The sequence below is a fragment of the Chlorocebus sabaeus genome, chromosome 12, assembly GCF_047675955.1.
Source record: "Chlorocebus sabaeus isolate Y175 chromosome 12, mChlSab1.0.hap1, whole genome shotgun sequence".
NCBI lineage: Eukaryota > Metazoa > Chordata > Mammalia > Primates > Cercopithecidae > Chlorocebus > Chlorocebus sabaeus.
The window spans coordinates 8238280-8249293 of NC_132915.1; the positions used below are offsets into that span (position 1 = coordinate 8238280).

Genomic DNA, 11014 nt, shown 5'->3' on the forward strand with positions numbered 1-11014 from the left:
GCCATTTTCTCACACATGTTTAAAGTGTTCCAGAATCCAGTATTTTCAATGTAATTATAATATTAATTACCTTGTAATGAATAACATAATATGATATTATATTATTAATATTAATAATGTAATATAATATCAATGTAAAATAATAGTAAGTATCTTGTAAAAATACCAGACTTTGGGACAAGCAAAAATATTACTGGGCATCCTCTCAATGGATGAGGGTGTCCCTGTGATGATCTGGACCATTAGGGATCAGAGACTTTTCTCGGAGCTGTTTAACACTGCTGTAGAGGTTTTGGTTAACGTGTGGAAAACTGATAGTAATGCAAATAATTGTCCATAGACCTGCAAATCAATTCTATCCCAAAGAGAAACAATGACTTTCACTCCAAGCCAGTTTTACTTCCATTTACAAATTTGTTTCAATATTCTTAATCCATAAATCACTATTGGGTTCTCCTTTGAAACTTTTTGTGACATTTTACTAGTTTCTTCACTTCAAAATGAGTTAAATAATTTGCACAGGCCCTGTTGATGTTATTACATCTCATGTTTGATTTTGTCCGTGATTGTTCAGTGCTTCGTAGGCACTCTAAGAGAGAAAGCGGTGCTATCTAGATGTAAACTCTTTGAAGGCAAGAATGGGGTCTTTATGCCTACAAATGTCACACTAAGAGTGAACAGGCAACCTACAGAATGGGAGAAAATTTTTGCAATCTACTCATCTGGCAAAGGGCTAATATTCAGAACCTACAAAGAACTCAAACAAATTTACAAGAAAAAAACAAACCCATCAAAAAGTGGGCAAAGGAAATGAACAGACACTTCTCAAAAGAAGACATTTATACAGCCAACAGACACATGAAGAAATGCTCCTCATCACTAGCCATCAGAGAAATGCAGATCAAAACCACAGTGAGATACTATCTCATACCAGTTAGAATGTCAATCATTAAAAAGTCAGGAAACAACAGGTGCTGGAGAGGATGTGGAGAAATAGGAACACTTTTACACTGTTGGTGGGACGGTAAACTAATTCAACCATCGTGGAAGACAGTGTGGCGATTCCTCAAGGATCTAGGACTAGAAATACCATTTGATCCAGCCATCCCATTACTGGGTATATACCCAAAGGATTATAAATCATGCTGCTATAAAGACACATGCACACGTATGTTTATTGCGGCACTATTCACAATAGCAAAGACTTGGAACCAACCCAAATGTCCAACAATGACAGACTGGATTAAGAAAATATGGCACACATACACCATGGAATACTATGCAGTCATAAAAAAGGATGAGTTCATGTCCTTTGTAGGGACATGGATGCAGCTGGAAACCATCATTCTCAGCAAACTCTCACAAGGACAGAAAACCAAACACTGCATGTTCTCACTCATAGTGGGAGTTGAACAGTGAGATCACTTGGACACAGAAAGGGGAGCATCACACACCGGAGCCTGTTGTGGGGTGGGGGGGGGGAGAGGGATAGCATTAGGAGATATACCTAATGTAAATGACGAGTTAATGGGTGCAGCACACCAACATGGCACATGTGTATGTATGTAACAAACCTGCAAGTTGTGCACATGTACCCTAGAACATAAAGTATAATAAAAAAAAGAAAAGAAAAAAAAAGAGTGTTGCATACAGAGGTAGATTCACCTGACTTTTCAGGTAAAATCTTATCAGTGAAATTCTCCAAATCCCCATGGTTCACACTTGCCCTCCTTACAACCTCTGCCTGGGATCACAAGCCCCTCCAGACATCATCACTTGTTCTCTTAACCTTTGCAAGATCTTTGGAGGGAAATCTAGATAAGCACAACGAACATTTTTGATGATCTAAGGATAACACCTCTGACAAATTTGTATTGCCCCTTGAATCACAGTATCTGACAACTCTTGTCAAAATTTGAGTTCCTCGCCTGCTGCCGATTGTTTTTGATAGCCTCCGTAGTCTTGGATTTAAGAGCTACTGTCAAGTAGTATCTTTCCTGTCTTTGTTACACAAAGAAATCTGCTTTGCATTAAACTCTCTTTGAAAAAGTGTTTTGAAATATCATTAAAACATGCTTTGTGATTGTGTAGAGAACAGATTGCACAGAACACAAACGACTCTTCTGGCATACCTAATTCCTCGTTGCTCTTGCATATTGAAATCATGACTGCAGGTGTCTGGATGCAGCAGCCAAATGATTCAGGTCAGCAAAGTTCACCCTTGAAAGTCCTCATAAGCCAATTATTTTCACCCTTCTCTCTTTCCTACTCAAGCGTTGGAAGCACTGTTGGGTAAAATTCAGTGTTCAGAGAGCTATGAAGGCAGAACAGGGCCTTAGGTGTTCAGTGGTGAGATTTTAGAGCCAGACTGGTAGATATGTAAGTGTCACTTTGCAACCACTGCTTACAGCTGCACCTCTCCAGGGATCTGACGGAAAAGAGATCTGAGCAGCAGAACTTGTAACAAAACCAAAATCTTAGCATGGTTGGGGTAAGTTTGCATTGTACAAGCAGCTTTCTCCTAAAAATGATGGGAGATCCACATGGAGGAACTTCTGCCACAAGGTTGGGACCAGAGCAGCAATGGGTTACTTGTTCCATCTCCCCTCTGTTAGCCCACCCCTACCTAACAGGTGACCTTCTTGTCCATGAGCCTCCAGGAAAGACATCCTGACAGCCTCCCTTAGAAAACCCTCGGCAGGTTCTCCAATGCCTATGTCCTATTTTGTTTGTTTGCTTTTTGTTTTTCTCTCCTGGTACCAAACTCTAATCATTCTGCAGCAGTTTAGAATCAATTCCTTTTGTGCATTCTTCTATGGCGTCCAATCTTGCACTGCCCTCTGTGTGGACGATTTTAGTCCACCTGAAGATTGTACAAGTAGACCCATTTCAACTTTGCAGCTGAGGCAGACAACCTCACTTCTCTTAGTGTTCTGTTTGTTTTCCAGAAAACAAGGACGCAGTTAGCATCTTGGGGTGTCAAGTCCTCACACTGGCCTCTGCTCCCAGCTCTCTCTTGGGGTGCGAGTGCAATATTTACTTTTGAGGGTCTGGTTTTCCATTTGTGAGATGATGTCATCTACACGTCATACCTCCCAGAGCTGGTCTACGTTTTCAAACAAAAGTAGAGAATGGGACCTGGGTCCTAGGGTGGCATATCCAAGTGATGGAACTGGATACAGATGGAAGAGTCTTTAAGGAGGCGGCTGGGCCCCACCTCGTTAGGAAGAGAAAGAAGAAAAGTGAACCACGGGGGTCTCTGGTGTGGCCTTGTGTTATCTTCTTTGTGTTCAGGGGTAGGTTTTTCAGGAAGATGTCGGGCTATCCCTCCACTTCATCTGCACTCACGAGCTTTCGGGGCATGCACATCTGGGTGATCACAGTAGCCACCTCTGGGTGAAGGCCTCCTGTGGGATTGTTCTCCCTCTATTCGCACAGGTCCGTCATAAGCCAGGCATCACCCACTCTACTTCTGATGGTGAAGATGAGAGGAGAATGGGAGTGAGTTAGCAGCGTCTGCATCTCCGTGAGTAGTAGAGCTGGAAGAGGCCTGGGGAGAAGAGGCAAGAACAGGCGTGGTGACTAGGTAACAAGGCATGGGAAGCTGAGGTTCTGACCACAGTCAGACATGCCACCGACCACTGGGGGAAGCAGGGTCTTGTGCATTTCCAGACCATGCTCTGCAGAGCAGAGGAGACCCTCAAACCTTTGAAAAGGTGAATGGGGAAGAGGAAAGCTGAGGACCCTGACCCTTCCTTCCAACTGAGCCGCTTGGCCTCCGGTTCACACATTGGGCTTGTGTTCATGTTTCACCTAAAACAAAGTTCCACTGACTTAAAAAAAAAAAAAAAAAAAAAAAAAAAAAAAAAAAAACAGTCTAAAGCACTGGACGCAGTGGCTCACGCCTGTAATCCCAGTACTTTGGGAGGCTGAGGCAGCAGATCACCTGAGGTCTGGAGTTTGAGACCAACCTGGTCAATATGGTGCAACCCTGTCTCTGCTTAGAATACAAAAATTAGTTATGGTGGTGGTGGGCACCTATAATCCCAGCTACTCGGGAGGCTGAGGCAGGAGAATTGCTTGAGCCCAGGAGGCGGACATTGCAGTGAGCCGAGATCGTGCCATTGCATTCCAGTCTAGGTGACAAGAGTGAGACTGTCTCAAAAAAAAAAAAAGTGCCTGGCCTGAAGGAGAAAATCCAAAGTCCCAGGGTAGCAATGCCTGGCATGCCTGGCACCCATGCCTCAACTGGACCCTTCCTCTCCCTCCAACCCCTGAGCCTTTGCAGAGGGGTCCCTGCTCCCTGCCTCTGCACACTTGTCTGTGCCCTTCCTCCTCCCCTCCCCTGTGTCGTCATTCTTGGGAGGTGCTCTTCAGCCTGTCTAGGATGAGGTAGCACCCCTCCCTTTGCTGCCTCCATAGTCCTCTGCAGCTCACGGTAGAATAGAGGCTTCTCTGCTGTATGGAGTTTGAGTCCTCTGTATTCCCACTCCTGGCATGGCGTGGGCCTTGGACCTGGCACAAAGGAAGAGCCTGTAGTTGGCTGTGCATGGACATAAGAACCTAAGGTGGGTGCATAGACTTGAAAGAGAAGACACATGGACTTGCAATGGTCTGCATGGGTCTTCTATTCAGGAACTAGAAAAGCAGCCCGAACATAGCCTTTTCCGAACAGATCTCACTGAAGAGGTTACTTACCCCAACACTTGGTAAGCTTGGAGTGACTTGCCCGATTTGATTAAATGCCTGTGCTTTAATTCTATTTCTTTCTGAGCAGACTTGATTTATTCCGTAGAAGGAACTGAAATCATAGGAAAAAACATTTTGTCCTACAAGGATTTTTTTTAAATGTCATAAATAAAATACATGTACAATACTTCAACCTTTAGATGCTTGGAAAACAGACCCCACGGTGACAAAAAGAGTTGTAGCACATGAGTATCAGTTTGTGTTACAAGTCAAATATTAAATAAAGGTAAGGAGTCATAAAATAAAAAGTTTTAAAGTCCTTTGCTGAGTCTGTAAATTTCAAACACCTAACAGATCATCTGAAACACGCCAGAGGAGGACGAGACCCAGAGAGCAGACCTGACCAACCCAAGCCAGCAGAAAACACGGTCAAGGATAACAGATGATGAAAGGAAACCGAGTCACCATGTGGGCTGTGGGAACCTCTGCTTCTCCCCATAGCCTGCTTTCTCTAGTAAATGCCCTTGAAAGCTAATCAACGAAGTCATACATGTTATTCCTTCTGAAAAAAAGTAGCAGCAATAACTCCAATGCTTGGGGAGGGAAAGGCGTGCAAGGTCCCTCCAAAGGCAGGGCAGGGTGGGGGATGAGATCAGAGAATCATGTCCCCAAGATCAAAGGCATCCTCTGGAGCCCTGACTGCAGGTGGGAGGATACAGCAGGAGACCCTGCGAGTCGTGCTCTTACAACCACCACGGGCGCAAAGGATTTCCAGCCAGGATGAATGCTCAGAGGCACAGTCCCAAAGGCGGGTCCCAACCAAGGGGTCTGTGCTCCTTTTCTTTTTCTCAATCCAGGTCCAGTGCGTTAGAGTTGGTGCAGGGGTACACAAGACAATGCTGAGATTCCTTACGGGGTGTTTGCTTTGCAAAGGAGGGTAGGTAACCTGACTCAGCAGGTCTTTAGGTTGCAGACATGTGGAAATGCTATTTTAAGTCTAGCAGGTGGTGGAAACCACGTATAGTAGGAATATCTTCAGGGCTCTCCAGACAGCCGCCGTCTTACTCAGTGGCCCATTATTCTCACCTGGCCTGTTCTAACCACTCCTGTCATACCCCTGGATCCCTTCTCACACATGCCCACTGAAATCTATCGTCACTACGGGCTCCTCCTAGAACATCTGGAGTTTTTGCTCTACTGCTCTGAAGCTGCTGCTGAGCACACATTGTCAAAGAGACATAGTCCTCCTCCTAACCTGCAGGACGTTGCACAAAAATGTCCAGTTGCTGAGCTTGGGGGAGGCTAGTTCGCACCCCATAATTCAAGACTCTCCTCTTCAGCTTCCATCTATCCACAGCCAGGCCTGCTGTGCCTCCTCAGCTCCCACACTCCAACCTTATGCCTCAGAGCCTGGCCCCTTCCTTCTTTCCTCCCTCATCTTTCTCTCACAGCATCTCTAACTTTTCCGGATTTCTGAATTTCTGTGTTGGCCCGGGCTGCAGTCATCTCAAGATTTGCCTTGGGGAAGATCCGCTCCCGAGGTCACACATGTGGCTGCTGGCAGGTGCTCAGGTTCTTACAACTGTTGACAAAAGACATCAGCCCCTTTCCACGTGGGCAACTCACAACATGGCAGTGTGATTCAGCAGAGCAGGCGAGCTGTGAAGACTTGGGGGAAGAGGTGGGTGCAAAGAGGGAGAGATAGAGGAAAGTCACAGTCTTCCAATCATCTCATCTCAGATGTGACCTCTCTTCCCCTTTTCCATATTCTATGTTACAGTTAAGCCATAGGTCCTGCCCACCCCCACAGGAAGGGAACCCCAGGAGTGTGAGCATCAGCTTACCTTTCCCTGTCATTCCCTCCAAGGGGGGTGTGGGGGTCTCCTTCGCAGCCCAGCACGTCCTGTATCATGCTATCTTTCACTCTCCAGGCCTTTCTGTATCTCCTTCCTCCTTTCTCTGGGGCCAAATACCTTTCTTTGTTTTTCCCTTATTTCTGAGTTTCTGGCTTCTGCCCTGCTCAGAACCCCTATGTCTGCTAGGAAGTTGACTTCCAGATGGCTGAGGTGATGATAACACTATCATGAATGTATCTGGTTTATTTCTTTTAGAAGCTCCCATACATTCCATACATGTGATCTCATTAGCCTCCTAGCATCTCTGCAAACCGGGAGAGTGACAGGTGTTTACGGGGAGGGCATGGGCCTTAAGTAATCTCTTCAAAATTATACGATGAGTCACAGGGAGCACAAGGACTTAAATAGAAACTGCTTGGGTTGCAATGTGGCCTTTTTTCCACTCAGTTGATTGGCAAAGAGTTATTGCTTTTTTTCCACCAACAAATGGGTGTTTACGCCACGCAGATAAGCGTGTTCCAAAATCTCCAGCACTCACCCACTGGGGCCAGGACAAAATCAGCATTTTTCAGCCTGGCATAGTAGGTTCCCTATGCAATTTCTCTTCATCCATGACAGGTCTCCCCACTTTTATCAGCCCCTTACCCACTCTTTGGACCTATACTACGGCTGAATTGCTGTAGCTCTTCGGGATGGTTGCTGCACCTGGACTGCCTCCCAAGACCCTGGAGCATGGCAAGCTGCACTCTTCCTCCAACCCTCAGCTCAGATGCTAAGCCCTTTCTCTTCCAGGCCCGGTTGTAATGATTTCTGTCCATGGTTTTAGCCATGACGCTGAGAGCAAAGAACGCGCCTTTTGATCTGCAATTTCAGCTTGAACAGTGTTCTGCTTACAGCTGTGGAACATACTGTGGGAAAGTATCCCAACACTAGTTGTTTGAAATCACCATTTTAATTTGCTCATTTGTTGTTGTTGCTGGTTTAGTTTTTTGGTTTTTGGGGTTTTTTTTGTTTGTTTTTGTTTTGGGTTTTTTTTGTCTTTTTTGAGACAGGGTCTCACTCTGTCACCCAGACAGAAGTGCATGGCATGACCTCAGCTCACTGCAACCTCTGCCTCCCAGCTTCAAGCGATTCTCCTGCCTCAGCCTCCTGAGTAGCTGGGATTACAGGTGTGCACCACTACAGTCCGGCTAATTTTTTTGTATTTTTAGTAGAGATGGGGTTTCACCATTTTGGCCAGACCGGCCTTGAACTCCTGACCTCAAATGATCCACCCACCTCGGCCTACCAAAGTGCTGGGATTACAGGCGTGAGCCACACTGCCCAGCCTATTTTGCTCATTTGTGTGTCAGGAATTTGAAAGGAGCTGGCTGGAAAGCTCTAGCTTAGGGCTTCTCATGGGTGACCATCAGATGTCATCCAAAGGCTTGGTGAGCTGGCCTTGCACGACGTCTTGCTCACATGGCTGGCAGGTGCACAGGCTGCTGCGTGCAGCTGGACTGGGGTTGTCAACTACAGTGTGTACCCGTGGCATGCTGATCTTAAGGTAATCACACTTCCTGCATGGAGAGTGGCTTGTCTTGGTCTTCAGAGAACCAGGCAGAAGCATGGCTTTCCTGACTGAACCACGAAAGTCATTCAGCACCAATTCCACTGCATTCTGTTGGTCACAAGTGAGTCACGAGGCCTGTCCAGATTCAAGGGGATGAGAATGAGGCTTCACCTTTTGATAAGGAATGTCAAGGTCACCTTGCAGAAGAGCACATGAAACAAGAGAAATTGTTGCAGACTTCTTTGGAAAATATAATCTATGACAAGTGGCATGGCACTTTTGCTTAGTAATTACTTTATAAATATTAAATGACCATAAATGAAGCTTGTCTCTACCCTAGCCACTTGGTGAAAACGAATTGTCACAGAGTGTGGTGGTTCCAGCCACTCTAGGACAGGCTTTCTCTGTGCTTGCTGCTGAACCGCCATCAGAAGTCCCAGATGCTGCTTAAAAAGGCAGATTTCCGGGCCCCACTCTGGACTCATCAGCTGGCGCCTCCCAGGGTATTGTCAAATGTATGTATTTTAATCAATCCCCTGCCCCAGGACAATTCTAACATGCTACCCAGGGGAGATGGAGGAAAAATTTCACATGAGGTTGTATTAGTTACCTATTGCTGTGTGGAAGATGCCTCCAGGTCTTAGTGATTTAAAGCAGCAACCACTTATTATCTCCTGATTTCTGTGGGTCAGGAGTCTGGGCGTGGCTTAGCTGGGTGTCTCTGACCCTGGGTCGCCCCCAGGGCCACAGTCAAGGTATGGACCCAGGCTGCGGTCATCTCAAGGCTTGTCCTCAGGAAGATCTGCTCCCAAGGTCACGCACGTGGCTGCTGGCAGGTGCTCAGATTCTCACCACTGTTGGCAAAAGACCTTAGCCCCTTTCCACATGGGCAACTCACAACATGGCAGTGTGATTCAGTAGAACAGGAGAGCTGTGAAGACTTTGGGGGAGAGGTAGGTGCAGAGAGGGAGACAGAGTAAAGTCACAGTCTTTCTATAATCTAATATCAGATGTCACATCTCTTCCATTTTGCCATATTCTATTAGTGCTAAGTCACAGGTCCTGCCCACCCTCGTGGGGAGGGAACCCCAGAAGTGTGAGCATCCAGAGGTGAAGATGACTGGGCCACCCCAGAGGCTGCCTGCCATAGGTTTACAGAAGCGTGGGACTGGGTGCAGACCACCAAGGAGTTGGTTGAAGGAAACTAGGATATCTGAGTGCAGACTTTATTGATTCTGAGAACGAAGGGCCAAAAGGGTCTGGACACAGGAGAACCAGAGAAACTGTAGCGTCTGAGACATTCCCGAAGCTTCTGGTTGCAGGGGAAGTCTTGACTGCATCTTTTGGAACAGGACCGGACTTAACTAGGCCAAAAAAGGAGAGAGAAGGAAAGGACAAGTCTCACTGATTTTATGAGGACTGCTTTCCAGATCCCAGGTGGGAATGGTACCAAAACAGAAACTCTGCTTTGGTATGTTAGGAGCATGACCCAGCAGTTTCTGTCAGAAGAAGCCCCATGTATCATAATAAAGGTTGTGGTCCAAGCACCCCACCCCCCACATTCTAAAATGGATCCCATCAGTAATTTGCTCTTGTGAGTTAAGAAAATGAAGCCAAACGCAAATCTAACCCGACCTCCTAACCTAATGCTATGAACAACAAATGACTTCGGAAAGGGAAGAAAGAGACATAGACACAGAGACAGGGGACAGAGGAGCAAAAAAAATGGGGGTTTCTAAAGACCTTCCCAGGCTTGGTTTGTGAAGTTCAAGGCAACTTTCTACTTTGTGAATCAACATCATGAAAAATAATATTTTCATCCCCAATGTGGAGAGAAGCAGCTCCAAGACACCATTTATTCAAGCTTTCTGCAGGAAAGGAAAGAGGAAAGTAAGAAAGGGCAAAGAAAGAGAAAAAAAAAAACTGTGAAAACCAAAACAATCTAATCTGGAAAAAAAAAACACAAGCTGAAAACAGAAGTTTCCTCAAGCATTCTGAACTTCAGGGTAAAAAAATAAAGGAATGTGAATTTAGTTATTAATAGAAGTTTCACATAAGGCATTTCTTTTTAAAACAGGTGAGAATTTGGAAATAAGTAACCAAATTGAGGCTTAAGCCAACATTTACAGAGTTAATAAATTAATTAAGAGCAACAGTGGATAAGATACACAAGTAAAAAAAGAAAATCACGTTATATTGACAGTAAAAAAAATTTTGTTAACCTTCTTATTTACTCTTTCATTTTTGGGTAACGGAAGACTAGGTAATTTAGACCAATGCTTCTATTGGAAAGAACCCCAAAATGCCAATCTATGTCTCATCCATCCATATCTATATGTAAATACATATGTCTACTTCTATATCCATAAATATTTATCTCTACCAATATCTATCTCTCTATAAAGGCTTAGAACTTCATGTTTCTATGGTAGCAAACTGAGAGGGTTAAATAAAATCACAGCGCCCAACATGGGGCTTGAACCCAAGACCCTGAGATTAAGAGTCTCATGCTCTACTGACTGAGCTAGCTGGGCAACCTCTATAAAGGCTTAAAGGCAGTAAACAGCTAAGCAGATGGTGAGAAATTAGCTGACTGAAATCCAGAAAAGTTCTGGAATCTAGCAAATTGAGTCAAGCACTTGAAGCTAATTTTTGTCCTGGAGAAATTTCAAAATCTGGAAGCAAGGATTTAGAATCTGAGTTATATTCTTGCTGACCTCATGACATTAGAGAGACAAAGTTGCACAGAGGTGCCCAAGGACCTAGTAAAATAACCCCTCAAAATGACATGAAAAACACTAGGAAAAGGTACCTTTTATGGTGTCGAAGGATTATTTATCCCTTTCCAAAATCACCAAGACTATCCAGTGTCACAGGTGAATTTTTTTAATGTTTGAAGTAACAGAATATTTTAGTG

General features: G+C 45.0%; 1 long non-coding RNA gene and 1 other non-coding gene across 2 annotated transcripts; both read right to left on the reverse strand.

The window, feature by feature from the left end:
* Nucleotides 1–290: 290 nt before the first annotated feature.
* Nucleotides 291–6883, reverse strand: LOC103219732 (uncharacterized). The gene is made up of 3 exons (XR_492118.3): nucleotides 6534–6883; nucleotides 4699–4801; nucleotides 291–3550 (listed from the first exon to the last, which is right to left on the reverse strand). It is a non-coding gene; the product is annotated as an uncharacterized lncRNA (long non-coding RNA).
* A 3675-nt stretch (nucleotides 6884–10558) lies between these two features.
* Nucleotides 10559–10631, reverse strand: TRNAK-CUU (transfer RNA lysine (anticodon CUU)). Its single transcript has one exon. It is a non-coding gene; the product is annotated as a tRNA-Lys (tRNA).
* Between the last annotated feature and the right edge of the window lie 383 nt (nucleotides 10632–11014).